Source organism: Hirundo rustica, chromosome 1 (genome assembly GCF_015227805.2).
Source record: "Hirundo rustica isolate bHirRus1 chromosome 1, bHirRus1.pri.v3, whole genome shotgun sequence".
Taxonomy (NCBI): Eukaryota; Metazoa; Chordata; class Aves; order Passeriformes; family Hirundinidae; genus Hirundo; species Hirundo rustica.
Window position 1 is genome coordinate 144,632,008 of NC_053450.1, and position 8,778 is coordinate 144,640,785.

Below are 8,778 nucleotides of genomic sequence, written 5' to 3' on the forward strand. Positions count from 1 at the left end.
CAATGAGTTTGACTGCTTTTGAAGGACTCAAATCTTTTGTCATGCTGAATGGTATAACTAAATTATGACTTAAGATAACAGCAATAAAGAAAACTCTCCTGTTTGCTGTGTGGCTTTCTTCCCTGATTTGTGTGAAATCAAACTCCCAAAGAATTTATCTCGGATAACTAAGTCCCACTTCACCCTATGACTAAACAGAGCATTGCCTCAGACCCCTATGGCATTGATCTCATCAAGCAGCCCACAGTACTGAGGTGCTCCTCAGATGTAGATCACCATTTTTGGGTGCAGCTTCTGAAGAAACTTGTTTGAGGCTCACTTCTACAGCTGGCAGTGCTTTTGCTCAAGGATTGAGAGTGTCCCTTCAGAGTATTCCTCTCAAACAACACTGAAAGGAACAATTAGTTAAATATCTGAGGAACTCCAAAAGGAAAATAGAAAAACTATGGTTTGTACATTAATTTGTTGTAATCTTCTGTTAGAGACAGGACACACACAATTATTTCAGCTGAAACTGGTGCAGCTTTGGAGGGTTACAACTTTCCCCCCTGAACTTTCATCTTCAGAGAAGCAAATATCTCTCTGTATGGGATATGGCATGCCTTAAAACCAAGATCTGAAACCTTGGGTTTCAAAATAATGGTAGTGAAGGCTGAAAATACTTAGGCATGTGATAGTAGTTTACTAAAAAGTGTTTTGGAAGCGAAAGAAAAATGTTTGCCTTCTACACCACCCTCTTCTTCTTAAGTAAAAAGGAAAAAAAATCACCTGAAGAATAGACTACGTTCTGGGTGCAGTTTTGTTTGTGTTAACTTTTTGGTGCAGCAATTGGAGCTTGTCACCATGGTAAACAAGCAAAACAGTCTTCTGGGTTGACCTGTGTAGGAGGTCCTGTGTAGCAGGACACTTTGGGTGTCTTACAGGAAGCAGAGCTGTCTACTTTAAAAAAATAAAAGATTAACAGGTATTTATTGGAATGTGATTTCTTCAGAACGAAACACTAATAGAGGTTGAAGTTAATTATGCATTTAACTTCTGGTTAATGTCTAACCAGCCAGGGGACTGGGTGTACTCTTGTCATTTCAATAAAATATACAGGGTGACTCACCTAAGCAATGGATTAGCCCTATCTTAGGTCTACACAAAGGTTTGTTATTTTCTGCTAAGGAAATATGAGCTGTCAAGAAAAGTAAATGGTCCATACACCCCATTCTATTGATAAGCCTTGAAGTAACTTTGGTGTTGGCAAACTCTTTGAGGATTAGATATGATGGTCTTGAAAAAAAAAAAAAAAAAAAGAAGACAAAAATAATTATTCTTAGGAGCAGTTATCCTAATACTCTTTCTTGAGACATCTCTTTAATTCCTTCATAATTTCCACTTGGACTTTACTTGATTAAACTTAGCGCTTTTTTTTGCCTTTCTTGCTAAGCCAGCCCTCACATGACTTGGAAGTTCCTGATTTTTCAGAAAGGTTATACTTTTTTTCTCGCTGTATGAACTAAATGTCTGAGGACCATGAGCATGAAAGGAAACTGAACTCCATTCTCTATTTTTATGAACTCAAATATTGGATTCTCAAGAGATCATCTTTGTTTTTAAATTTGATTGATCGTTGGTTAATTAAAATCCTATGCTGCAGAACTGTTCTTGTTGCTTAAGCATGTGGGATATAGCTGTGCTATTTCTTTTACCCCTAAATTTCGCTTTGAGATTGGTGTTCACAAAATACTGTTTGAATGGTCCTTTCAAAATCCAAACAAAAAAGTATTTTACTAATCCCCAAATTTTCTAAATGTCTCATTCAAATGACTCAGGGGTGTACGCTCCCCTCAGTCATTGCTTTGTGACCCATGATTTAACTCCTTTTCCTTTTAAAGTATCATTTTTTTCAGAAAATCACAAGGGATATTAGCTAATTAAACTTCACATAACTAGCTGTGTGGCTGGTGTTATAACACTTAAGGACCTCAACTTACTGCTGGGTCATTCCAATTCTCTGGGTTAAACCAATGAGACTACAAAACACTGCAAACACCAATCTTTTTTCTTTTTTTTTTTTTTTTAAATGATACTTAGACAATGATAGCTGGAGGGTTACCAGAGATTTAGATTTTTGTAAATAACTCATATATGTTTTCTGATGTGAGTATAAGAATTCTGTTCAGAACAGTAAGTTGAAGCCTTTCTGCTTTTCTAACAAAAGGGGAAAATAGTAACTACCAATTGCAGAAAGCTGAGCATATTTTGTCTGGTACACAAGCAACCTGAAGATTAAATTTTGATATAAGTATTTTTTTTCTGTTTTATATCAGACCATTTGTTTTTTGTTTCTGCACGTGTTTGTTTCGGCAAAACATGAGTCAATATTTAATATAAAAATCTGACAGTTTGTTATAGGTATCAGTATTATAAATGTTTGTACAATGCATTAGGCAAACTATTGCAGGATTTGGTTTCATGTCATATAAGGTGAGAAGAACGGTGGTTGTTGAGACTTTGATCTTATCCTTATCCACATTAGCTCTTTCTGCTTCTCAGAGAATCTGCTGCACAGAAAAGTGACGATCACAAGCTGCTTCTTGGAAAATGTGGAAAATCTTTAAGACCTTGGGAGAAAAGGTAGTATGTGTTTCTGAACACGTGTGTTGAAATAGCTCCTACGCCTTTTCTCCTCCCTTTACTACAAGGATGTTTTAACCCTCCCAGGTGGTGGGAAATATTTGGAAGGGGAGTTTCTTTGTATACTTAGCAATGTGGGAAAGCTATGAGAGGGGTGTTCCCTGAAAGTAGTGACTCATCTCTTGTGTTGAATACAGGCTTTGTTTACTGTGGAACTACTGAAATAAATACATTTTTATTTAAGAATAAAACTTTCATTATATGTACCTTAAATTTAAAAAAAAAAAAAAAAATCACAAAACTACTTGAAATGATACACCTACTAGTTTCAGGAATGGTTCCCAGTTGTTTTGCACTTTGCCAAGCAGAACTTTTGTTTATGCAGGCTCTGGATGTACTGGCACTTATCCCAGGCCTCAGCAAAATTTACAATCCTTCTTTGATAACAAAATTCTGAACATTCCTCCTCTTTGCTGGTGGTTAAGGGAGATACCTCTCATTCTGCCCAGTCAGTTAATGGGTCAGAGATTTTTTTCTCAAATCCCAGAGATGGAATCACTGGTATCTCTGGTTAGCCAGATGATGCTGGATCTCAGGCGTGTTCTCTGATTTGCAGGACTGAATCTAAAGAGCTTATTGCTTTGTAATGCCAAGGTTGAGTGTTTTCAGGTAAGTGCTTTCACTGTTATTGAAAATGCTCCATTTTATTTAAAATGTAAGACAGCTTGCAAGAGATGTCTCTCTCCAGTTTCTATGCTATTAAGGTTCTCTCTCGGTCCAATAATTATTTTATTACTCCATACAAGAGGAAGCAGTGTTTGACAAAAGAGTCTTTTTTCTCTCTCCAGTGACTATAAAAGGAGTCTAATCCTTTGCCTTTGTCTTCTTAATTCTTCCTGAATTAGTCACCTAATTTAGACGATGTGAATATTTTGTGTGCTACTGAGGACTGAAAATTCCAGCTGGTGTCCAAACACCTGAATGTTGATGTTGTAATTTGGATTTAAAGGCCTGCATGATATCTAAGCAGTACACATAAGGGTGTTTCCACAATAAATTCTTTATTTAGATAAAATTACTGTGATTAAGACAAATGCAAACCAAAATATCTTAACGAAAATCAATCTACACGTTTCAAATTTTTTGTAGGGTTTGTACTGTGTGGGACACATATTAAAAATAACCTCACATAGCTTCAGCTGTCTTTACATTACTTTGAGTATACACATCAGGGTGAATATCTTTAGGTGTGTGTCCAGTCAGAGAATGTTTTCTTTAATAAATGGATAAAGCTTTAGTGATTTTGCTACCCAGCTTAAGACAGACCTAGAGCAACTAGAACAGGTTACACTGAAATTATTTTGTCCACTGACCATTGAGAGAGTTCAGAAAATTAACAAAGTAAGATTCATATTACAGTATAACCCGAGGTTAAGTGAGATGTCTCTTACTGCATATTACAGTTTGGAGGTCACAGTTTCACTATTTAAATTTTGAATAGGATCAATATACATTCTGTAAAAACCAACTGATTTCATAGAGGCCAACCTGAAGTGAAAGACCTTGCTGTCTCATAAGCATGGGTTACTAGGTCTCAAAAATATCAAAGGCAGTAGAACAATTTAAATAGACAGGAGCAAAATTGTCTATGACTGTCACAGTCATGGACTGTGAGGAGAACAGTTTGTAAGGCTAAAAGTGTGTGCAGTGGAAGAGTGTTCCTTTATAATTTGCAGCTGCAAGCTTGATGAAATTCAGATAAATTATTTAAAATTTACAGCAAAGTTACACATAAAATGCAAGATTGGTGAAAATATTTCAAATTCTCTTCTGATCTGAGTAAGAGTTCCGGCATTATGCAGATCCCAAGAGGAAGAACTGAACAGTGATATTCAATTCCATAATTTAATTTACTAAAAATTTCTTGGAAGGAACATACTGGAATTATGAGACTAATTTTTAATATGCTGGCATAACAAGCAATAAATTGACTTGATAAAGAAATCTGTTGCCTCCCTCTTTTTTAAGCTAGAAATCAGTTGTTTGTTTCCCATTTTTAAGCTTAAATAATAGCACTATAAGTGTTCATCTCATCAAAGTAGACTGATATTTTCCAGGTCATATAAATTCCATCACACTATGATTGCTTTAATCTTCTCTTAAAACTCCAATTTAAGGAAATCAGCCTTAAAGGAAGATATTCTGAATTGAAGGCCTAATTCTGTTTCTCTCACTTGTAGGCTAACTGTTCCATCAGAGCTGTAACTTTGCTCCTTTTATGGCCTTTATGAATAGACTGTTGTTCGCTGGCCACCAAAGACACAATCTAACTTTTTTCAATCTTCTAGGAAAAAGCCACAATAAAATATTGAGAGTTCCTCCTTTTGCACAGGAAACCCCATTAATAGCTTGGTTCACATATTAAAGTCAGAGTCACAGCATGTCAAATCCTTTATCAGTCACACATCTATTCCCCTCTGAAATCCTCAATTACATAGCTCAGAGCACAATCCGACAAGAGAAGCTCTGTAATCAGATGCCGTGAATGTTTACTGGAATATACGTGTGCATGTGTGTATTTATATACTTATATACGTATGCTAATTTTAATATTTCCATTATAAACAACAACAACTTCCCCTATGCCTATTTATAATGATCACAAAATGTTCAGAGATTCAGCTAATAACACATTAGCACTTGGCCAGCTGGAGAATTTGTGAAGGCTGCCAATTACTTAGAATTCTTCTAATAAACAATAGTTTCTCGCCCTCTTGAAATATATGGAAATGGGCTATTGTTAAAGTGCTGCTGTACTGAAATGGCACCTGGGCTTGCTATAACGTGGAACACTGCATTCCAAGAGAGAAACAAAGCTACATGGAACTCCATGTCCCAACCTATTCTGTGCATAGATTCTATGAATCTATCCAAGAAAAAAGGGGGGGGGGGTGATGGGAAATGTGACAGGGCAGCTATCTTCACTGCTTTTATTTGGACCATGTTTGCCTTTTATTTACTTAATCCATAGTACTAAAAGATTGAGCAGGGTTTGTGAAACAATTTTAACCATTATTTATCTGATCTACATATACATTAATACAAGAACTCACCCCGAGGGCTCAACAACCTCTGTGCTAACAACACATTCCTGGGGTCACTCAGTTTATTCCTTTCAGTCACCAGTTTTTTTTCCAGTTTCCCTTCTATTGTATTCAGTAATTGGGACAATCAGTAGATTTTGATTCTCTGAGTCCTGAGCTGGCAAACAGGATTTTAGTCCTAAATGTCCTCATAAATCTCTCCTAAATTCATGAAACAGTCAGTTTTATAGTCAGTAGAAAGGCGAGTTATGGCAAACCAAAATGCTACTGCTGTGGTATGAACAACAAAGCAGAACTTTAATTATATTTTATTCAGGTGAGTAAAGGATTATTTTTCTTTAGTTTTCACTGCAGTAGAAAATTCAAATTTCTATTCTCTGTCAGCAAGTGTTTTTAATTGGGGGAGAGCCTCAACTTCCCCATTGCTCTGTTAAGATTTACTGTAACAGTGTGTCTTTTACACACTATTACAATTTATGATCACATTTAATTGCAAGGCACATCCCTAAGGACAAATACTGTGGACAGAAACGACAAAACCCAATACATTGGTCTGAGTTCTTCTCTAGCTGTCTACAGGTAAACACATATCACAACAAACCCCCATTTTATAAAATGCATATTAAACTTATTCAGGCACAAATTCACTCAGACACACTGATATTCAGTGGCAGAACCAGTACTGTGTTTATAGTAAATAATTTTGCATAAATCCTTTATATGACCTTTCAGCCTTATAAACTGAAAGGTCATATAAAGGATTTATGCAAAATTATTTCTCCAATGTACAGAGTTTTTAGGATTTGGATTTTGGCTCAACATGTGTGCATGTAAGGTGTTTATATTCCTGATGTCCTTGTAGTGGGAGCTCAGGTTTTGATTCAATTTCTACCTCAATTTCAATTTCTACTACAAGAGTTCAAGAAGTGTTTAGGCAATACTTTCAGGCATGTGGTGGCATTCTTGGGGCTGCCCTGTGCAGAACCAGGAGTTAAACTTTGCTAATCCTTGTGGGTCTCTTCCAGCTCAGGATATTCTATGATGTGTTTGGAATTGCTCCAGAATTGCTCCAAATTGCTTCAAAACCAGAAGCTTCTGACTCAAGCCAGCCTCTAGAACACCTTACTTAAAACTAATGAATCTTCTTACAACACATATCTGCAGAATTTTGGGGGGTTCTAGAAAACCCTTTTCAGCATTTTAACCTACATTGGAGGCACCCATTATGTTCACTGCAACTGGCACATTAGATGAGCATGACAGCATTTCCTTCTCCAATCTCTGTGTTTAAAAAAAACAGAACAAAACAAAACAAACAAAAAACCCCCCAAAAAACCAAAAACAACAACAAACACACACACACACACACACACACACACACACACACACACACACACACAAAAAAAAAAAAAAAAAAAAAAAAAAAAAAAAAAAAAAAAAAAAAAAAAACCAAATTGTCCTGAGGTACTGTAACATGCCATGTTTTCCCTGGAAAAAAAAAAAAAAAAGTAAGTCTGATCAAGGCTAATTAAAGAGATTAGAGTTAAATGATTTACGTGCTGTAATAAAAAAGTCTGCTACAGCCAGCGTCCAGATCTGTTTATCTGCAAGGCTTTCCCGTAAATGTCTTTTGCCAAAAAGTACTGGAATGACCTCCAAGACAGGGTGCTTAACTTGACTGTACTCTTGCTTCTATTTTAATTAGACATTAAATGGTAAATATTTACTAATTGCCCTCTGGGTAAATAATTAAGAAGTCTTGATCTGTTTTGCTAGAGTTCATCTGGCAACACTTGCAGATCACAATCTCGACGGGTTTACCTTAATTAAATGTCCTCTTCCTGTGTCATTTTTAGAAGCAGAAGTTTCTGAGATGTGCAGATTAGGTGTGTGGAAAGAATAAACCCAGCAGCACCTCAGACATGCCTGCCTCTCCACATCACCAGCTCCAGTGGGAGTCTGATTTCAGGTATTCCTGTTTTATTGTACCCACAGACGACTCATCACATCGCAGTGGTCACCACTGGGATTTTCAAGTTCACTGCCAAGGTGGCCTCACTCAGGGACGTCAGGGAATCTTGCAGGATGATGGCCAGGGGTCTGGGCACCACGTGGGACTCTTAACCTCAGTCAGGAGCAGTGTGGCCAAGGGACACTGGGGATCCCCAGCCCTGGCACCCTGAACAGCAGGAGGGACCCGGCTGGGGTGGATGGAGGGGCTGGAGACCATCGGCAGGGACTGACATCCTGGGGGGACGGACACACGTCCTGGGTCACGGCAGGGTGGGGTTGTTCCCAAGGAACTGGGCAAGGACAAGGGTGCCTGTGGTGCCCTCAGCCCCGACAATCCACAGCAAAGCTGTGCTATCACACGTGACAGCCACCTGTAACCTGCCGGTTTTCATTTTCTTTCAGCTTGTCCACGTCTGGGCAGATTTTTCCTGTGATGGGCATGATCAGATTCCTACATGAAAATCAAATCTCTCACCAAGTACAGAGTCTTTTCAGGCTGTCAGGAGAAGCAGATTTCCACAAAGAAAAGATCACAGTAAATTTTTGTCTCAGTGCTATATGTTACAGGAGAAGCAGCTGCTGAACAACAACAACAAAAAAGTATTTTAAAGGAGTAAATAAATGCTTAAAGCAGCTAGTAGATGGTCACTGTGTTTGTTCAATTATTCAATAAAGAGGCATAGTTGGACTGTAGGCACTTTACTGAAATTATTTACTCAGCAAGAATTTTGCTTTAGAAAGGAATTGTAAGGTTGATTAAGGTTCAAGATAGAAGTAAATACTTTTAATGTCAGGTTAAATCAATAAGACTTTCACATCTGGAATAATACAATAATTTTATTTGTAGTCTCCCATGAAGGTTTGAATGCCAGTTTATTAGATATACAAGGAAGAATGAAAAGAAGGATTGCTTAGTTTAAGGAAGAAATCAACAAAAGTAAAAGAAGATAGAGATATGCAATGAATAATTGGAGAATTTTACCGAGGAAATATTGTAACCCTTTGCCAGGTCTTATTTTATCGCATTTCAAAGCAATTA

General features: G+C 37.2%; 1 long non-coding RNA gene across 1 annotated transcript; it reads left to right on the forward strand.

Moving 5' to 3' along the window:
• The first annotated feature begins 3,075 nt into the window (after positions 1–3,075).
• Positions 3,076–8,376, forward strand: LOC120756058 (uncharacterized). Its single transcript, XR_005702001.2, has 3 exons — positions 3,076–3,291; positions 7,583–7,695; positions 8,142–8,376. It is a non-coding gene; the product is annotated as an uncharacterized LOC120756058 (long non-coding RNA).
• The last annotated feature ends 402 nt before the right edge of the window (positions 8,377–8,778 follow it).